At 37.9% G+C, this 22,103-nt stretch overlaps 1 protein-coding gene across 5 annotated transcripts in view; it reads left to right on the top strand.

The window, feature by feature from the left end:
* The window catches only part of LOC111163420 (uncharacterized), a 423,524-nt gene extending 401,632 nt beyond the window's left edge, over positions 1-21,892 (top strand). For 4 of the 5 annotated variants that reach the window (XR_016395145.1, XR_016395143.1, XR_016395142.1 and 1 more), the window contains one exon: positions 11-21,892. The gene's annotated coding sequence lies outside the window, so the exon portion shown is untranslated. The remainder of the gene's footprint in view (positions 1-10) is intronic. The other variant, XR_016395144.1, reaches the window with a different exon arrangement.
* The last annotated feature ends 211 nt before the right edge of the window (positions 21,893-22,103 follow it).

Below are 22,103 nucleotides of genomic sequence, written 5' to 3'. Positions count from 1 at the left end.
TGCTCTCCAGGTCTATGTAACAGTGTCCCTCCTTCAAGCCATCTGATCCCACTGATTCATCAAATGCTCAATGGCCTCTGCGGTGTTCCGTCTCTTCAAAGTGTGAGTCAGCCTCTCTAACTCTGGATTACTGTCTAATTTGATCTGGTCAGTTCTGAAGGTATTAGGTAATATTAGACCCATCTCTGGCCCCATGGAATTACATATAATATCTCTCCCCTATTTTCTGCCATGCCAAAAATCAATGTATAACAAAGATGAATAAATCATTTTTCCAACTGTAATAAGATCATTGCATTTTAATTACTGAGCCAGGAGAATCTTTCCTCGGAGCAGATGTTGAACCCAGGTCATCTGGGAGAACACCAGGCAAACTCACCAATATAAGATGACCGAAAAGCAGTCTGTGAGGAAAGATCCTTTTACAAGATTTTAAGCAGAGGTCTTGTAATTAAAAGGTAATTACTATTGTTCATGTATTTATTTTTTCATTCATTAGTATTTAAGGATGCTTTATAATTTTCAGACTTAAGAAATGAATGGGAGTTATCTGAATTATTTCTGATTTAAGTTCTTTTTGTGCCATGATTGTCCTCAGTCATTGTTAAGATTTGGTTCTTAGACGTATGCAGTTATACATGGGCTCATTTCCAACTCTGAATTACTCAGTCATGGAGCTGGGTAAGGAACTGTGATTATGGAACAAAGGAAAACACTTTGTGCCTAATGGTATAGACAGGATAAACCTTTATAAATATTTAAGACATCAATCCTTAAGGCGCACACACAGTCATGTTTATTACTGTACTCTGACTAATAAAACAAACGTCTTTTGTTAAAAAGCAGTACTCTTAAATAATATACATTAACCAAATTCACTCAAAAGTCTAGAGCTCAGAAAAAATTAATTCTTTAAGTAATACTGTGCTTAAATATCTAGATTTTTCTTGTGTAGAAAGTAGCAAGTAACTTTACTCAATGCTACCATGGTAATTTTATAGTTGCCTCAAAATAGTTGATAAACATTTCTGTGATGTTCAAAACATAATCTTAACATGTGTTTATTACACTTGAAATAGGTCCAAATGAAACTCAGAAAGCAATCCCGTTCCTCCTTAGCTATTTGTACAATGGATCTGGAATAAGTTTTAGAATATTTTAGGAAAATTGAAACATTTCACACATACAGTACTGATTCAGGATACTTTTATATAGGAAACATATGTACATAACTTGTATTTATTAAACGGGCATTAGAAACGAAACTCTCTGATTAACGTCCCCAGGGAGAGAATAAGCAAAGCATTTCTCCTTCTATGAACACATTCTTTGGTGTCTCCCTCAATCTCTTCTCCCCTTTTCTCCACCCCTACCCCAAGTAATTCTAAATGCATGTGTGCACGCGCGCACGCACTCACACTCAGTCACATATCCTTCATTGCTGTGTGGAAAGGGCAGTGAAACAGAGGTCATGTTGAAACAGGACAAAAAAGGAGGAGATAAAAAATGAAGAAAGGGTTAAAAATGGTCTAATAGAACAGCATTCAAGAAGGAAGGAATACAGATGGAAACAAGATGAAAAGGAATACAGGGGGAGAGGTAGAGGTTCCGGAAAGAAGTTTAAAAAGAATAAAGAGAAAATACGAATGAGATATAAGAAAATGTTGAGGAAGGAAAGTGATGCACACAAATGGATTATAGAAGTAGATGAGAGAGAGAGAGAGAGACAGAGAGAGAGAGAGAGAACCAAGGGGATTAAAGATCAAATGCAGGGGGAAAAATCAGAAAAATTAAAAGGCTGAAGATACCAAGAGTATTAGGAAACAGAGAAAAATGTTGAAGAAAAAAGATATCTGGGGGAAAAAGGGGGCTTAGAAATACAAACTCAGAAATATAAATTTATCTTAAAAATTAAACATATGTTTTGTAATGGGAGTAAAAGAGAGCTTTTACTCCTATTCTGGTGTTGTTTAAAAAGTAAAAAATAGAAATTAGCAAAGCATTGGGCCTTCAAGTTGTAACTCTGACATGAATAAGTTCTGTGGCCACCATAGGACAGTGCTTGGTGGCTTGGTTTCCTTGTTCACAAAGTGGAAGAGGACATCAGTTGTCCTCTTAGCGTCCTTTCCACACCAAAATTCAACGAAATAAAACAGAGCCAAACAGTGAAGTAGAAACAAATTTTTAAATTAAAATTAATGTTTGGAGTTTGTCAGTTTATTTTTCTCTTATTGAAATTTATAGGAGGCTTGAAAAGCATTTCTAGCAGTTGCTGACAGGTGCCCTTGACACACTGCATGGCCAGCGTGGTGCTACAGATTTGTACATAGGATTCAACTTTTCTGGCACTGTTGTCTCATTCTACTATGGATATTCCAATCTCTAGAAAGCCACTTTCTCTCATCGGTTGTATGTGGAGTATCAGGATCAACTTTGGGTCATTTCTAAGGTCAGAGCTGGGGTTGGGGAGTGTGGCATATGGAAGTGCATTGTTTCTTAGCTGGGGATAAAACAACCGCAAACTGGGAGTGGATAAAGATTGTTAAGGAGCCAGGAGGAACAAGGAGAGAGCCAAGTAGAAGGAGTCAGAGCCGCTCCTAGGTGTGTAGGTGTAAGTCTTCCAAGAACTTGACTAGCTCCCAAAATAATGGACCTCTTCTTCAATTAAAAAATAGCTTTTTCTTTTTTTCTTTATCATTATCAATGCCCTTAGAATCAATTGCCCTTAAAATACGGTTTAAGGTAGACTTGGCAGGAAATGTCAGCAGCGTTACCTAAGCAGCATACCCTGATTCGTAACAAGCTCACTTTGGATTTCTTTAGAAATAGAAGCTCAATGTTATGTCATCATCGGCGGAAGACATTTCAGTTTCAAGCTCTAAGAGGGAGAATCTGGGAGAACAACAACTTTTAAGAAATGCACAGGAGGGAGCCTCTCTCATACCTTTACAGGGTTTCCTGGGAGCTGGAAAAGGGAGCCTTTACATCATCTTGCTGGGCTAAAACTTCCTCTTGCTTCATTTACGTTTTTCTTTTAAGGCACAGGTCTTTTTTGTGGTCCACGGAAGGAAACCCAGGCTCCTTTGCGTTTTAAGCCTTCATTCGGCATCCCAGTCCAGTGAGAAGGAAGAGAATCAGCCTCAAACCCTGGACAGGGTCTCCTTGGCTGCCTTTCACGTGGGTGATGCCTTCAAGCCTTTAGGAATGGATGTAGTGTGGGCTTTCTTAGTCTTTTACCCAAGTTTCTGACATCCACAGCAGAGCCATGAAAACCTTCCTAGTTTTATTCCATAGCCTGATTTTGGACCTGCGAAATGGAGGCTTTGAACAGCAGGCACAGAGCGCTGTTCTGCCTTGGAGGGTGGGAGATGGAGAGAGCCATTCCTTGTCTTTGGGAGCTGGAGAAGGGCTGCCAGCACCCAGCTGGGGCGAAGTGGGTTTGTCAGAGTTCTTACTCATTTGCTCTCCTCCAGTAGCTTTAATAGGAAATACGGATCTAAGCCCAAACACGTAATTCAAGCTGAAAAAATGTGTTGTGCCGACACCGACTTGGGCCTCCTGGGGGCCTTCTAAGACCTGAGCATGTGTGATGTTTTAGCTCAATGATGGGCCTCCACTCATCAACATGAGAGGTGGGAATCAAGCCATTCAATCATTTTGACCAAGATTTGACCTATGTAAAATGCATCCAAGTTTGCATTTTAAAATATGTGCTTACTTCAAGGGAATAGAAACAATATTGTTTACTGACTCTGAGGCCTTTGCCAATTGTCTGGAAAAATAAAAGCCTAGTGGTTGATAATTTGAATTGCTCGGTTTTAACCTGGACCCAAAAGGAAAAGGAACTTCCAAGGGTTTGCTGGGCAAGGGGTGGGAGGAGGGGGCAGGAAGACGGCCCAGATAATTATGGTGGTTTTTGAAGAAACCTATTTTGTAATTTGTTAAGAAAAATCTTTTAATAGAAAATCCCAAGAGATCTTTTAAGCATTCTTTTTCTTTCATTATAGTTCAGTTCATATGTCGAGCAGCTACCTGATTGGGCTGTGTCTCCAGCCCTGCCTCCTGTGAGTACTTGAAGACATGGAAGACACGTCTATCGATGTCAACCATAGAAGACATGGTTGACAACCTTGGGGAATTTACAATCCCATATAAGAAAACAGCCAACGAAAGGACCAAGATGTTTGGATGTTTGCAAGGTGACTTCAGGATCATTTATTATTCTGTAACCCGGCAAGGATCATATCAGGGCCTACTTCATGTGCGAGGTGGTGGCACGAGGGTATCATACGAAAAGAACTTAGCACCATGCCAGGCACACTATGCGTACTTAAAAATATTATCTGTGACATCGTGAATATTGTAGTTATTATGCTACATGACAGGTCTTTTTCTTGGCTTCATCAGCCTGAGACTGAAATAGTCATAACAACAGAAATGAAGAAAATATTTCCCTACGTTGATCTGAAGAACTGGGGACCCTCCTAGACCTGGTAAGTCCCTACTTTCCCATTCAAGCTGCCTTGACTTTCTCAAAGGTTGACCCTCACACTCCAGCCCACCCCGCCTTCACCAGTGGTCTCCAGCATATCTAACCCTCTCTTCACATGGACTTTTCTGTTTCTCCCTCTAGGGGTGAGTCAATCTGCTTAGAGCAGGACCATCCAGCCACCTGGGTCCCCCACTGGAATAGCTCTATTTCTTCCATAGTTAAGAACGAAGTATGTTTTCAGATGGCAAAGACCATCATCATTCACTTTTAGCTGTATTTCATCACTTTAGTACTAATATTGAATTCGTTTCTTGCCTAATCTATGCAGACTTCCTGGGGAAAATAGTCTCCTAAATGAGTTTTGAATTTAATCTGACTATTCCTGGCATAAAAATCTATAAAAGAAAGGAAGCCAAGGAGATTCACGAAGAAACAAATGCAGAGGGTAATATACGGGCTCCCCACCCTCAGGGGCATCCAGTGGGGCTCAGAGCCTTCATGTGTGTGTTTACCAAGCAGCCCAGGTGATCATTCTCAGCGAACTTTGAGACACATTGGGAGGGAGCTGTCAAGACAGGACAGGAGGCGGAGAATGGGTCCAGGACTTTGAAGACAAGAGCTCGGAATTTGAATTTGCTGTGGTGGGCAATAGGGAAACACTTAATTATAACCAGAAGGATCATGAAATCCACTGACTGTCATACTTCCTGCTTGTCAACTCACATGGTAGGCAGAAGGAGTCTGCTTTAAAATATTTTATAGAAATACAAATGCAAACAATAAGGGCCAGTCCTTTGCAAACTTTGAGGAGTTATAATACTCACTGCTGGCAAAGATGACTTTCTACATTACATTTACAATATAAATTAGTACAACACTTTTGGAAAGCAATTTATTAATATACAGAGCTATTAAAATTTCTTGCTCTTTGACCCAGTAATTCCACTTCCAGCAATCTAATCCAAAATGTAAAACAAGCCATACAGTTGAAGATTCATCACAGCACTGTTTATAATAGTAAAGGGTTATGCAACCTTTAATATGTTAAATATGTTGACATAGAAAAACACTTAATATATAACACTAAGTGAAAAAAGCAGGGTCTAAACCTGTATGTTTGCAACTATTTAAAAGCATCTTTAGGAAATAAAGGACCAGAAAAAATATATAAAAATTATAACCATTGTATTTAAGGAGGAGGATTTTATTTTTTTCTCTTTTCTCCAAACTTTAGGTCATAAGATTACCGTACTTCCTGATTAAAAATAAAATTATAAAGTCAGTTTGCTTTAAAATTAGCTTATATCATAACTCATTTACTAACTATAAATTCAATTTATATTCTAAAACTTCTATGAACCAGTGCCATACTTTTCATGATTTCCTGGAAATGGAAATAAAACGAGAGAAATGTGAAAGCTTTGGTAACTTTGTTATGGAGACAAATTAGTTGACAGAAATCAGCTTTATTTTAGTTCTATCTGGATCTAAACTTTCTCATAAAATAACTCAATATTGCTGAAATGAAGACAATTGAGTACTTTGGAGAGACAACTCAGTTATATTCATAGAGTAAACTTTCTTTCCTGGACCTACAGCTTATTACATTCCTGGTGCTTTGGTGTTTTTTCTTTTCTTCCTTTTAATTTTTTTTTAATAACATTCTATTAGGAAAATTTTAAAAACATACAGAAAAGTTGAAGAATTATGGAATGAATCACATACACACACCACATAGGTCCAAACTTAGCTTTAATTTCTCACCAACTGATTAGCTTATTAGAAGAAAAAATCATATATATACAATATATATATTTGTTTCTAAAATCTAAAATATAGTTCATGTTTTATCATTAATGTGGTAGAAATTGAATGCTAGGCACTTGCAGCTTCACTACTAAAACAAAAAATGTCAGATATTTGTCAAGTGGAAGAAAAAGATACAGAAGGTTTGTCTGAGCTACCACCTTGGAAGCAAATTTTCCCTCAGAATTTTCTCCAACAGGGCAGCATTCTTTCCTTCCTTACCTCAAGGGGCTCCTCTCTACTTGTGGAATCCAGCACTGTCTTCTGTATAGCATTTGCATTATGGAATCCTGTGGTTAATATTTTATTACAGAGGTTAACATTTTACCTTCAATGTATGATTTCTGTGCAGCCAAATACTATGTTTAAAGTGAATTTCCCTCCCATGGAAGACACATCTTTTAAATTATTACATAAACAAGAAGGGAAATAATTCAGTTTGCAAAGTTGGATTTCTGTCAGTGTTTTCAAGAATACGTATCGATGTTCAAGAAAATTTTTTTCTTTTTTTTTGCGGTATGCGGGCCTCTCACTGTTGTGGCCTCTCCCGTTGCGGAGCACAGGCTCCAGATGTGCAGGCTCAGCAGCCATGGCTCACGGGCCCAGCCACTCCGCGTCATGTGGGATCTTCCCAGACCGGGGCACGAACCCATGTCCCCTGCATCGGCAGGCGGACTCTCAACCACTGCACCACCAGGGGAGCCCTCAAGAAAAAATTTTAAAGTGATATTTGCCTGAAAACCTGAACATCTGGTGAGGCAGTCTTTAATAGTGGAAAGAATTTGTACTTCAGCACCCCACAGATCTGAGTTCAAAGCCCCATTCTGCCATTTCCTAGCTGTGTGAGCCTGGAAAAGTTACCACACTTCTCTGGACCTTCCTTAAATTGAGTTAATAAAATCTACATTGCAATCTTTTTATGCAAAGTAAATGTTTAGCACAATGTTTTGCACACAGTAAATGTTTTAGAAAGACCATTTTAATTATTATTGTTTTATTATTATATAATTACTTGACTTTCTAATTCTCTCATTTATGTAATGGAAGCAGTCATCTAATTAACAAGAGTATTATGAGCATGAAATGAGGCGTGTAAATGTTCTTTGCAAATTTCTAAAGATCCATGTCATCAATTTAAGATGATTGTTTCTATTATTATAATGGGATGATCCCCAACTTATCAACTGCAAGTGATCCTATCAAGGTCGCTGATGTCATCATTGCTAAATCCAAAGGTGACTTTGCAGTTATGATCTTTTGTGACCCCGTGGCTGTTGAGCCCCCTTGGCTCCTTGACCTGTGGCCTTTCTTTTGCTTCTAGGGCCCTGTACTCTCCTTATTTTCCTCTTGTCCCCTCTGGATGTTCCTTCTCAGTCCATCTGTGACTTCTCTTCCACTAGAGCTCCTCAAACATTGGGCCTCCTTAGGATGTTGTCTTCTCTTCAAATTCTACTTGTTCTGATTGATGAGCTCACCTACATCTTTGTCTTCCATTGCCTCCTTGATGCTGACGACCCCTGCGCCTTATCTTCAGCCCAAACCCATCCTGAGCTTCAAAGCCAAACATCCAACCACCCACTGGCCCTTTCCACCTGGACATCCCACAGACCCTCAAGCCCAGTGTATTCAAATGGGCCCCGGTCCATTTGGGCTTTGAAAGGCATCACCATTCACAGATTTGCTCAAGCCAGAAACCTCAGGACTGTTTTCGAATTCTCCCTTTTCCCTCACCTCCCAATTAGTCATTAAGACTTGTCAACTCTTCCTCTGAAATAGCTCTCAAAATACACATGTATATGTAAATCTATATTCGTAAATATAAATTAAACTTAGAAATGTAGGACTCTGTGCTATAAGAGAAGCTTGTCTCCTCCTTTAAATGGAAATGTTGGTAGTATTAAAAATAGAGCAGCAAGCGCTCATTATGAAAAGATCCTGTGGTTACCAGGGGTTGGGAGAGCGGAGAGAGGAGGTATTAGTCAAAAAGCAGCAAGTTTCAGTTATACAAGATGAATAAGGTCCTAGAGATCTACTGCACAGCATAGAGTGTATACGTATACATATACAATATGGTATAACAACACCATATTGTATACTTGAAAATTTGCTAAGAGAGTAGATCTTACGTTAATTGTCTTATCACTAAATAATAATAATAATAAAGAGGACGGGAGTAAACTTTTGGAGGTGACATGTATAGCATAGATTGTGGTGCTGGTTTCATGGGTGTATACTTATTTCCAAACTCATCAGGTTGTACACATTAAGTATGTATAACTGTTTTTTTGGAGAGGTAGAACACCACATAGGTCATTTTATTTATTTTTTAAATTAATTTTTATTGGAGTATAGTTGATTTACAGTGTTGTGTTAGTTTCTGCTAACACAACAGCTGATTTTGTTAACACACAACTGATTCACAGCTAAGTGAATCAGTTATACATAAACATATACCTACTCTTTTTTAGATTCTTTTCCCATATAGGTCATTACAGAGTACTGAGTAGAGTTCACCCTGCTATACAGTAGGTTCTTATTAGTTATCTATTTTATATACAGTAGTGTATATATGTCAATCCCAATCTCCCAATTTATCCCTCCCCCCCACTTCCCTCTTGGTAACCATAAGTTTATTTTGTACATCTATGGCTCTATTTCTGTTTTGTAAGTAAGTTCATTTGTACAACTTTTCATGTCAATCATACTTCAACAAAGTATAAGAAAAGAAATGATCCTGATTGTTGGGAGATACTAAATAATTCTAAAGATAAAACAGTCAAATACTGTCATTTGCATCTATAAGGATAAGAAAAGCTACGCTGTGTGGCAGGTTATAATGTGTGAATTGAATGTGGTAGTGACATATATAAGTAAAATGGCAGAGATCTAATCTGAAAAAACTGGGTGTGAATCAAAGGGGCTGCAGAATCCAAATGGGAAATGCAGCAGATGCCTTTTGCTGTCACTTTAGAGCTGCGGTGGCTTAGCACGCGCTTTCTTATTCCACTTGGCCACCGCCTGCCAAATGAGAATAACACACTTCACATCAGAAGGGAAGTGCCAAAATACTGAGAACTTCTTTTATGACATCAACCCTAAGCTCATGGTCTCCATCATTCAGCCTTTTATTGTTCCTTGCAAAGAGATTTTATCCAGAGTACATCAGCTATAAATGCAAAGGGCATGCGGCTTCAGCTTGGAAAAGTTATGTACGAAGTGTCCTAATTGACTTAGATCCTTAAGACTGTCCACACTGGTGGCTAATTAACTTTAAAAAAAAAAAGAGAGAAGGAAATAAAACTACTTTTGGCTTAAAAAAAAACAAACCCGGAGTTTACACTTTATGTTCAGTCTAAGATCAAGTATGCACTTTTAACCTTTCACCTTCTGACTCTGCTGTGTAAGGGCCAGGTCAGCCTCCAAACAGGACCTCTTCCAAGTGACTGGTATTTTTTATTGGTTTTCAGTATACGACTTTGAAGCACTTTATTGTCCAAAAGTAATTATATTTATTTAAGACTGTTACTGGAGGAGGGAAAATAAATATCCAGTGGGCCTTTATAAAGTTTTAATATTTCTGTAAAGTATTAAAAAGCATACATACTTATTTCTGCTTTTCATACTCTTTTTTGCTTACTAATCACATAAGAATTATTTATCCTTTCTATTTATGTGCACTAAAAATCCTTAAGGAACTAAGACAACACCACTACCACAATTGTTTTACTTTAAGTGACACTATTTTCAAAGATTTTTTTTAAAAAAACCTCTCTCTTCCTTTAATCACCAATTACTCTTTCTTGCTCTCCTCTGAGTATATCAGTCCTGGACAGCTAGACCAGACTTTTTAAAATAGTTGCTTTAAGAAAACAAAAAATGGGGAGATTGGGATTGACATATATACACTAATATGTATAAAATGGATAACTAATAAGAACCTGCTGTATAAAAAAAAATAAAATTCAAAAAAAAAATGATTTAATAGAAAGAAAAAATATATACTATTTCCTTAGAACCTGTGCAGTATTATCATCTTATATAGTAATCTCTCTGTGCCTCAGTTTTTCCATCTACAAAATAGGAATAATAATAGTGCCTATGTTCCAGGGTTGCTGGGAAGATTGAACGTGCTAATGTATAAAGACTTAGAACACTGCCTGGCATGTGGAAAGCACCCTGTGTATAGGCTATCGTTATTGTTATTTTCCCAAAAGGAACCAATTACCTTGCATTTTGTGGAACAGCAATACTGAACTTATAGATCCCCATAGGTACCACACTGCTTGATGGCTTCATTCATGCTGTTCCCTCTGCCTGGAATGACTTTCCTTACTTTGCTTGTCTATTTCCAAGTCTGATTCATCTTGAGAAACCCCTGTTCCGCTTTAATAGCACCTCTTCTGGGAAGGCTTCCTTGAAAACCTTCTCCCATCCCACGTGAAGATTCCAGATCTCTTCCCCCGGGCTGTCTCTTTACTTTGAGTATGCTTCCACTATTGTTGTTATGATACTGAATTATAATTTATTTGCTTACGTTTCTGTCTGTGTTCTTAAAGTCAGGGACTATGTAGGACTGCCTGATTCCTAGGAGGTTTTCAGTTCATGCTCCTGGAATTGAAGTATTATTCAGTAGCATCATGTTTCTGTGAAGGAAAGAGAAGCAAATTAGATGCCATACATTTTACAAAGAATTAGGATTTCAGAAAGCCTACAATTACTAGTCAGGACAAGGAAAGCCAGCAATATGCAAATCACCTCACTCATCTTTAAAGTCAATTTGTTTCTTCAACACTATTTATTGACCACTTTCTCTGGGCCTAGTCCTGCCCTTGATCCTTGGAGTGCAGAAATGAGAAAAAAAAAAAAAAAAAGCAATCTCTACTCTCATGGAGCTATTGTTCTAGCAGGAGGGAGTCAGACAACAAACAATACATGCAAATAAAAAGTAAGTTATGGGGCTTCCCTGGTGGCGCAGTGGTTGAGAGTCTGCCTGCCGATGCAGGGGATACGGGTTCGTGCCCTGGTCCGGGAAGATCCCACGTGCCATGGAGCGGCTGTGCCCGTGAGCCATGGCCACTGAGCCTGCGCGTCCAGAGCCTGTGCTCCGCAACGGGAGAGGCCACAACAGTGAGAGGCCCACGTACCGCAAAAAAAAAGAGGAAAAAGCCACACATAAATTTGAGGCTTTCACAGTCATACTTCAAAATGAGCCAGGCCAGGAAAAATATCTAAGAGCTTGGAGACAATTTTGAGTTTCATCCCAGGCCTCTCAGTAGTTTGTACAATGCAACAGCATTTGGACAAGAATGATGGGAAATGATTCCTCTGTAACTTTGGGGTATATTTATATTGTGGAGACTTGGGCAACTCTAATAATATCTTGCAATGAATCATTTCATTCATTCATTCAACAATATTTATTAAGTGCTTACTATGTGTCAGGCACTGTTGTAGACCTTAGGGAGATAGCAGTGAATAAACAGCCCAAAATCCTCCTCTTTATGGAGTCAATTGAAGAATATACAAAAATATATGTCAGATGGTGGCAAGGGCTCTGGAGAAAAATAAAGCAGGGTTAGGACAAGTGTCAAAAGCAGTGGAGTCAGGAAGATCACTATTTTATACAAAGCAGCCAGAGAAGTGCTCTCTGATGAAATGACAGTTGGCAGACACTTGAAGAAAGTAAGGGTACAACCATTAGGATATAAGAGGATTTCAGGCAGAGAAACCACTAGTGCAAAGGGCCTGAGGCAGGAGTGTATGGGAATAAATAATGGTTTATGGATCACTTTCACATTCTTTCTTTTATTTCATCCTCATCAGATCCTTGGAAAATAGAAAAGACAAGTTATTATTTTTTCCCTTTTACCAATGAATAGATGGAGGGCACAGTAGTGGTTTGGTGAAGAAATGCAAATAAGTGGTTTCTGGAGAACTTGAACCCAAGTCAACCCAAGTTAATGCGTGTCCACCCACTATGCCCTAGATACCTTGAGGAAGCCAGACATGCTGCAGGGCCTCTCACAGACCTTCAGGAATAAGCAAAGCAGCAAGTGACTTAGGTGTTCACCGTGTGCAGTTTGTGGGCAGGAGCCCTGGAATTGAGCATCCGTCAGAATCACAGAACGTTCACTATTGCTTCTGATCCAGCATGAACAACACTGACAGACACAGAGGGGACCCATCTCGGTCTGCAAGGAATATGCTGTTTAAGACTTTTCTGAGTCCCTATTTCCCGACCCAGGATCCGACTCTTCCCACGATGCCTGGGAGCGCAAACACCCCTCCCTTCAGGGGAAATCTGACCTCTCACCCACAAGAGTGCGGTCTCAGCTCCGACCCCATTCCCCACCAGGGCGATCGCTGCAGAGCACAATATCCCAACAGCAGTACCGTTCCCAGCCCTGGGGGATTCAGCCTTAAATAATACCACATGTCTGACATTCCCGGACAGTCCTGCTTCCAGCTTTGCCCAGCCCAGCCCAATTTCTTTTTTTTTATGGTGGTTTTCCTGCTTGAAGTAAAGGTTATGCCTGCACAGCCCTCCTGCAGCTTTATCAGTCTCAGGTCCCCAGCTCCTGTCAGCAACTGCTCAAACAAGAACACACACACACCCCTCCAAAAGAAAAAGCAAAAGTATACAGGCTCCTTCACAACTGTCACTGAATGCTGTTAATTTCAGGTAACATACATATGAACTATCATTGTAGTTTCTCAAATATATGAGTATATATACATGCACATATATACATATGGACTGTATACACATATACAAGTGCATACACATGCATATACACACATACTCAAATGGCTAAACAAATCATTTATTTAGTTTTAATTGTTTAACATTTATCATGTTCTCAGGATTGGCATGGCAAGTTACTGATTTGTGTGAAGGACTGTTTTAGATTACAAAAACAGTCTTAGAAAAAGAATTCTTGGACAACTTGCAGTTAACCAGGGAATAAGGATATCAAAAATAGCAAAACCTCCCCACAGCGGACACTGGCAGCCAGGCTTCCGGCCCTCCTCTTGCGCTGGGGTTGTTTGACTCCTTAGATTGATTTATAAATCAGTTTTGCAACAGTGATTCCTATAATCCCCCTGGTGAGATTTTTGGCTGCTTCTTCTTCATGTCTTTTAAATTTATATATAAGTGAAAGTTGTATATATAAATTAGAGTCTTTGGTGTTGGGAGATAAGTCCTACAACCTGATCAGCAGAACATCAAGATGTTCTCAGACCTCTGTTTCTAAGAGTAGATCAGAATATTTTTCTTTGTGTTCTTCCAGTCCTTTGCTTCTGTTTTTACTGATATACAGTTACTTTGACCCAAGTAATTTTATACAGCGCAAAGAAGAGTTGTAATTGTGGGACTATCCAGTTAGGTAGGTGAATATAAATGGCCCAGGTGATGTATGACCACCAAGTCTTCAGTGGACCCACCCTCAGCATTAACCCCCATCTCCTCCACTTTTCGTCTTCAGATTATCTGTTTGGACTCTGAATATCTAACCTAGACTCTAGACACAGCCATAAAACTGAGTTTCAGACATTGAAGTCTGCTGTCAGAGCAACCAGTGCTTTGATGTCCTGTAACGACGTGAGATCAAAAGAGTTTATAATTTTCTCAAGTTTATTGTTTGACCATTATTAATGAAATGTGCTGATCATGTAACTTTACTTTTTGTGCTTCCTTAAGTATTGAGGAAGGCATTTATTTTCATAGAGAGCATTAAAAAATGTGATGATTCTAATTCCCTCTGTAACCCACGGTACCTTCTTCTAAAATTTTAGACCCCTTCCTCCTCTGTGTTATGTAGTGATTTTTCCTGGACATTTAGGAGATAATGCGATGTTTTGGCAGAGATGTTTATTTCCAGGCACTACTGCATTTACTATTCTGTTTGACCTCCAAGTCCGGGGTCATGGATGTTAAATGAAGAAATCCCAAAGTGACCAGATGTGAATTAAATGTGCTGGATAGGAGATGATTCGAGGAATGGCTAGCTGGAAGATGGAACACAGGGCTGATGGTTTCCTAAGGGCAACATTTATTGGGCAACAGTCTGCCAGCTGGTAAAGGGAGGCACTTGTTCAGTCCTGGTGCTTTATTCTAGCCAAGAGGAAAGGAAAGCCTAAAAGATCAAGTATACAAATGAAAAACAAACATGGAAAGCTGCAAAGTTAAGAACACCAAGAGGGGGAAGCCACAAGGGAACCAGATTATATTTCAGAGTTAAAAAAAAAAAAAAAAAAAAGCACAAAAAACCCATAATCTGTCTTGTAAATTAATTCCACACTTAATTTTTGAAATTCCTTCCTATTTCTCCAGACTTGAGACAATATGAGGGAAATGAAATGTTATAGGGAAGTGGCAGCCAGGCATTTAGTGGTAAACTAGTTTACTTTCACAATTTCCTTTCATATGTAGATTCAGCCTTGCCTTTTCCTTTGTCATTGCTTACAAAGATCTAAGCTTCCTTCCTAAGGCATCATCTTTTATTAATCAGCTTATCCACAACAGAGTCCAAGAGACTGGAGCTGGGTTCAGACAGATGTTGATAAATGTCTTAAGTTTCTTATAAACGAAATCAAGGCCAGCCATGTTTTATTAATCAGTTATCCTTCATACATATTTTGTCCTCCGTATATTGGCTCACACTTTATATGCCATCCTGTTTACACTGTCCTGATTTAATTCAAGACTGTTAGCCTCTACTTGGAAAGACAGGTAGTCCTGTATGAGTCTTTACATATACTTAAGGGCTAATATAAACAGTCATTTATAGATGTATATTTAGCAAAACAACATTAGGTGTTAGGAAAATGACAATCATGCATTTATGAAGTATGTTTACTTTACTGACAAAGGTAAGAATATAAAAATGGTCAAAAATCTGCTGGTGGAAATGTTTAGGAACTTACCTTTCAGTATCCTTATGCCTCTGCTCAGAAAGTCAAAAACATATTGAACAAACATACTGCTACTAACAGAGCCTCACATGGTCTGATTTCGTCCTATATTCTCATTTAAGGGATTCTGACTCGGGGCTCCAAAATAGTAAATGCAAAGTACTATCAAAGCAGGTCATCTTCCTGATTGTTGCTATAGTGGTTATATTAGTTCAAGGCATATTACAAGGATAAGAAAATAATTAAGCAAGAGAATGATGTTCCATCTATGGAATAAATTATGTATAGTAACAAATAATCTTCAGGTGTAAACTATGGTGTTAGTCTGGTGTTAGTGACCAATTGGTCTATGAAAACCTAGGGTAAAGTTCTTAGAAGCAAATTTCCTGTCTGCCCTAATTTATACCTTTGCATTCTTCGATTGTCCCACCTTTGGGTCTTCTATATGTGCTGTGCACCTGTGTATCCCACTCTGGTCCATTCTGTGTTCCATCTGGTAGCAGAATTGTTTCTGATTATACAGAAAGTCTCTTGGACTGCAATTTCTTCATGTTCAGGGTTTAAAGAATAGGCCTTCTACCACAAATACACAGGGTTCTGCTCTGCAGTTTTGTCATTTTTATTTTGGGGCCCAGCTGCTATCACTGAGTACAGGCAATGGATCCAGTGCAGGCGTTATGAGCATCCCATCACCCTCTCCCCTGTGCTCTGTGAAATGATCTTTCATCTGCACTGTGCCAGGAGGAGTTTCCTGTACCTCTCTGATTCTGGATGGAATTAGAATACATTCTGGATTAGGAAGCGCCTGAAAAACTCTGTCCCATTACCTCAAGGCCTATTCCTCTTTGGCTGTTACTCTTTTCTTGTTACAAAAATACCTGTAACAAAGAAACTCTCTGCCCTGGATTGACACTGGGCCTATCAGGGAGGAACCAGTATTTTGCTTATGTTCACGCTTAGGATTTGCAAACTGACAAGACAGATTCCTTCAAAGTAAAAATAGGTGATTCTCACAGCATAAAAAATATCTCCTGAGTACGCAAGCTGATACAAAGCTAGATACCAAAAAATAAACCCTTTCTTAATTTTTTTGTATTTATATCAGTGGGCAGTCAGCAGTTATATGTTCCTGGATTTTGGATATAAGAAAAAAAATAATTTTAGCAAATAACTTCTTAGAATTTTAGAAAATAGGCATTTATGTGTTATGTTTAACCTGCTTTGATCCTATGCTGTATGTTAACATGAGATAAAATATTTTAAAGATGTTTTAAGATTGATGATTTTTTATGAGCACATTTTTTTTAATTTGAAGTATAGTTGATTTACAATATTGTGTTAGTTTCAGCTGTATGACATAGTGATTCAGCTTTTTTTTTTGCATATTATATTCCATTATAGGTTATTATAAGATACTGAGTATAATTTCCTGTGCTATACAGTAAATCTTTATTGCTTATCTATTTTATGTATAATAGTTTGTATCTGTCAATTCCATACTACTAATTTGTCCCTCTCACTCTCCCTTTCCACCTTGGCAACCGTAAGTTTGTTTTCTATGTCTGTCAGTCTGTTTCTGTTTTTTATATACATTCATTTGTATAATTATAAGTGATATCACATAGTATTTGTCTTTCTCTGTCTGAATTATTTCACTAAGCATAATGTTCTCTGAGTCCATCCATGTTGCTGCAAATGGCAAATTTCATTCTTTTTTCTGGCTGAGTAATATTCCATTGTATATACATATACCACATCTTCTCTATCCATTCATCTGTTCATGGGCACTTGGGTTGCCTCCGTGTCTTTGATACTATAAATAGTGCTGCTATGAACACTGGGGTGCATGTATCTTTTCAAATTAAGAGTTTTCGTTTTTTTCCAGATATATACCCCGGAGTGGAATTGCTGGATCATATTGTAGCTCTATTTTTAGTTTTTTAAGGAACCTCCATACTGTTTTCCATAGCAGCTGTACCAGTTTTCATTCTCAGTGGCAGTGTACAAGGGTTCCCTTTTCTCCACACCCTCTCCAGCATTTATTATTTGTAGAATTTTTGTAGACAGCCATTCTGACAGGTGTGACGTGATACCTCATTGTGGTTTTGATTTGCATTTCTCTAATAATTAGCAGTGTTGAGCATCTTTTCATGTGCCTGTTGGTCATCTGTATGTCTTCTTTGGAGAAATGTCATTTAGGTTTTCTGCCCATTTTATGATCAGGTTGTTTGTTTTTTTGACATTGATTTGTATGAGCTGTTTTTATATTTTGGATATTACCCCCTTGTTATTTGTATTTTTTTCAAATACTTTCTCCTATTCTGTATAATGTCTTTTCATTTTATTGGTGGTTTCCTTTGCTGTGCAAAAGCTTTTAAGTTTGATTGTCTCATTTGTTTATTTTTGCTTTTATTTCTTTTGTCTTGGGAGACTGATCTAAGATAATATTGCTATGATTTATGTCCAAGAACATTTTGCCTATGTTCTCATCTAGGAGTTTCATGGTGTCATGTCTTACATTTAGGTCTTTAATCCATTTTGAGTTTATTTTGTACATGGTGTGACGAAAGGTTCTAATTTTATTTATTTATTTTTACATGTAGCTGCCCAGCTTTCCCAACACCATTTCTTGAAGAGACTGTGTTTTCTCTATTGTATAGTCTTACCTCCCACCATAGGTGCATGGGTTCATTTCTGAACTCTCTCTTCTGTTCCCCTGATCTATATGTCTGTTTTTGTGCCAATACCATGCTGTTTTGATTACTGTAGCTATGTGTATAATCTGAGGTCTGGGAGGGTTATACCTCTGCTTTCTTTTTTCTCAGGATTGCTCTCTTAATTTCCCTTTCTGATAGTTCATTATTAAAGAAAAGCAACAGATTTCTGTACATTAATCTTGTATCCTGCAACTTTATTGAATTCATTAGTTCTAATAGTTTTTGTGTGGAGACTTTAGCATTCTCTTTATAGAGTATCATGTCATCTGTAAATAGTGAGAGTTTTACCACTTGCCTTCCAATTTGGATACCTTTTATTTCTTTTTATTGTCTGATTGCTGTGGCTAAGACTTCCAATGATTAGAAGTGGTGAGAGTGGGCATACTTGTCTTGTTCCTGAATTTAGAAGGAAGCTTTTCACTGTTGAGTATTATGTTGGCTGTGGGTTTGTTGTACACAGCTTTTATTATGTTGAGATATATTCCCTCTATACCCACTTTGGTGGGAGTATTTTATCATGAATGGGTGTTGAATTTTGTCAAATGCTTTTTCTGCATCTATTGAGATGATCACGTGGTTTTTGTCTTTCCTTTTGTTAATGTGGTGTGTCACGTTGATTTGCATATGTTGAATCATCATTGTGACCCTGGAATAAATCCAACTTGATCATGGTGTATGATCCTTTTTATATATTGTTGGATTCAGTTTGTTAATATTTTGTTGAGGACTTTTGCATCTATATTCACCAAAGATATAGGCTTGTAATTTTCTTTTTTTGTAGTGTCTTTGTCTGGTTTTGGTATCAGGGTGATGGTGACCTCATAGAATGAATTTTGGAGTGGTCTCTCCTCTTCAAATTTTTGGAGTAGTTTGAGAAGCAAGGTATAATTTCTTCTTTACACGTTAGACAGAATTCCCCAGTGACGCCATCTGGCCCTGGACTTCTGTTTGCAGAGAGTTTTTTTTTTTTTTTTTTTTTTTTGCAGTACGCAGGCCTCTCACTGTATGTTTTTAGAAACTTGTCCCTTTCTTCCAGGTTGTCCAGTCTGTTGGCATATAACTGTTCATAATATTCTCTTATAATTTTTTGTATTTATATGGTATTGGTTATTATTTCTCCTCTTTGATTTCTTAGTTTGTTTATTTGGGTCCTCTCTCTTTTCTTCTTGGTGAGCCTGGCTGGAGGTCTGCCAATTTTGTTTATCTTTTCAAAAAAACACGTCTTGATTTCATGATCTTTTCTATTGTTTTTTATCTCTATTAAATTATTTCCTTTCTTACCTTTATTATTTCCTTCCTTCTGTTGACTTTGGGCTTTGTTCTTCATTTTCTAATTCTTTTAGGTGGTAGGTTAGGTTGTTTATTTCAAATTATTTTTATTTCTTGAGGAAGGCCTGTATTGCTATGAACTTCTCTCTTAGAACTGCTTTTGCTGCCTCCCATAGACATCTGTGAAGTTGTCTTAAGGTATTTTTTGATTTCTTCTTTGATTGCATCAGTGACCCATTGGTTTTTCTTAGTAGCATGTTGTTTAGTCTCCATATGTTCTTTTTTCCCCCATTTTTCTTTTTGTAGTTGATTTCTAGTTTCATACTGTTATGGTCAGAAGAGATGCACAAAATAATTTCTATCCTCTTAAATTTGTTGAGGCTTGGTTTGTGACCTAGTATGTGGTTTAACCTAGAGAATGTTCCATGTGCCTTTGAAAAGAATGTGCGTTCTGGGTTTTTTTTTGGATATAGTGTCCTGTAGATATCAATTTAGTCAAACTGGTTTACTGTGTTATTTAGGACCTCTGTTGCCTTACTGATTTTCTATCTAGATAGTCTGTCCATTGATGTCAGTGGGGTGTTAAAGTCTCCTACTACTATTGTATTATTATCAATTTCTCCTTTTATGTCTGTTAGTATTTGCTTGATATATTTAGGTGCTCCAACATTGGGTGTGTATATGTTAATGAGTGTAATATCCTCTTCTTCTATTGATCCCTTTATCATTATATAATGCTCTTCTTTGTCTTTCTTTATGGCCTCTGTTTCAAAGTCTACTTTTTCTCATATGAGTATTGCTACCCCCACTTTCTCATCATTTACATTTGCCTGAAATATCTTTTTCCATCTCCTTACTTTCAGTCTGTGTGTGTCTCTCACCCTAAGGTGAGTCTCTGAGCACTTATTTTTTAGAATTAGGCATAATTTACGTACAATAAAATGTAGGGAATTTGTTTCCAGTTTGAAGACAATTGTATCCACCTGTGTAACCACCACCCAAAACAAGTTATAGAACATTCCCAGTACCCTATAAAACATTCCCATGTGGCCCATTCCAGTAAATTTCCACTTCAAGCAACCACTTTCCAACTGCTAACAATTTAGATTAGTTTTGCCCAGTTTGGGCTTCATATAAATGGAATCATACAGTATTCATTCCTTTTTGTCTGGCTTCTTTCACTAAACAGTGTTTGATAGCTTCATCCATGTTATAGTTACTAAATCTGATTGCTTTCTGTTTTCAAAAATATTATGAGGTACATGCTGGATCAAAAATACTGAGAAATTATAAAGTATGACATAATAAGTTTTTTAATGATAAAAATTACCTTGAAGATCCTTCTGCCCTAATTTGCAGCCCAGCTTGAGAGCCTCCCATATGATGCTTGTGCTACCTGGAGCTCTGGCCTTTTTAGGAACATCTCCAATACAGGAACACATCACTTCACGAGGCATCTAAAGTACCATGAGTCCATACTGTAAAAAAGATGTAAGAATACTATGTAACTCGGCTTCCCTGGTGGCGCAGTGGTTGAGAGTCCGCCTGCCCATGCAGGGGACACGGGTTCGTGCCCCGGTCCGGGAAGATCCCACATGCCGCGGAGTGGCTGTGCCCGTGAGCCATGGCCGCTGAGCCTGCGCATCCGGAGCCTGTTGCTCCGCAACGGTAGAGGCCGCAACAGTGAGAGGGCCGCGTACCGCAAAAAAAAACAAAAAACAAAAACAACAGAATACTATGTAAGTTTCCCAGATTATTAGAAATGATCCTTCATAGTTTTAATGTGTGGAAAGGGCTCTAGTGAAGAAGGGAGAAAATTTCCTCAAACAAATAATATTTTGCTAAAGTTTCAGTTTTGTTTCTGAGTTGGAATATCTGCAGTCCTAAAAGAAGGACTCTGTTTCAAATTGCTTTCCTCCTGTAAAGAATTTGCAAGTCGTAATCATATTTTTTTCAGTAATAGATTTCTGTATTTCTAAGGAAGCCTACATAAAAAATCATTAATTTTACATATTTCCTATCTCCTTTATTCTTTTACACAGCTGAATAAATTCCCTTCAAGCCTGATCAATGTCCTGGTCAATGCTTGGGTTGTGCTTAATCTTTCATGAAGTCAATCAGATACTCTATGTTTTATTTCCTCAAGTAGGGACAGAATCAGGATTATTAACAATACCAATAGATCACACTCAACTTTCTGGTTTCCTCAGTGTAAGTTAAGCCCTTAAAAAGAAACTCTATATAACATTTTATTCTGCTTTTCCTATTGTTTATGATTATATTTCCATTTGACTAACTACATAGTAAACAACAGCAATGCAAGTGATAATGGCAGGGATAAATTAATCACTGAAATTTGTCAGCCAAAGATTATCTAAGCACTTACTTTAAACTGATTTATGAAATTTGAAGAATATCTGAAAGACAGAGACTTTTAACAATAATGTCACATTTTACTATATATATCAGAATACAGGGCATCAAATCCAGACAGTTATATACATCATGTGTTTCTTGAGAACAAGGACTTCTTCATCTCCCTTTTCTTCTCCTCTCTCCATATGTTTCTTTTTTTTTTTAACATCTTTATTGGAGTATAATTGCTTTACAATGGTGTGTTAGTTTCTGCTTTATAACAAAGTGAATCAGCTATACATATACATATATCCCCATATCTCTTCTCGCGTCTCCCTCCCTCCCACCCTCCCTATCCCACCCCTCTAGGTGGTCACAAAGCACCCAGCTGATCTCCCTGTGCTATGTGGCTGCTTCCTACTAGCTATCTATTTTACATTTGGTAGTGTATACATGTCCATGCCACTCTCTCACTTCCTCCCAGCTTACCCTTGAGCCCTTCTACATTCTAGTTTGGTACTCAAGTGTTAAGTTCCATGTCTGTCTGT

This window comes from Delphinapterus leucas, chromosome 12, assembly GCF_059928025.1.
Source record: "Delphinapterus leucas isolate spDelLeu-1000000601 "Yukka" chromosome 12, BTC_Dleu_Yukka2, whole genome shotgun sequence".
NCBI lineage: Eukaryota > Metazoa > Chordata > Mammalia > Artiodactyla > Monodontidae > Delphinapterus > Delphinapterus leucas.
This window is presented reverse-complemented; position numbering and strand designations above follow the sequence as displayed.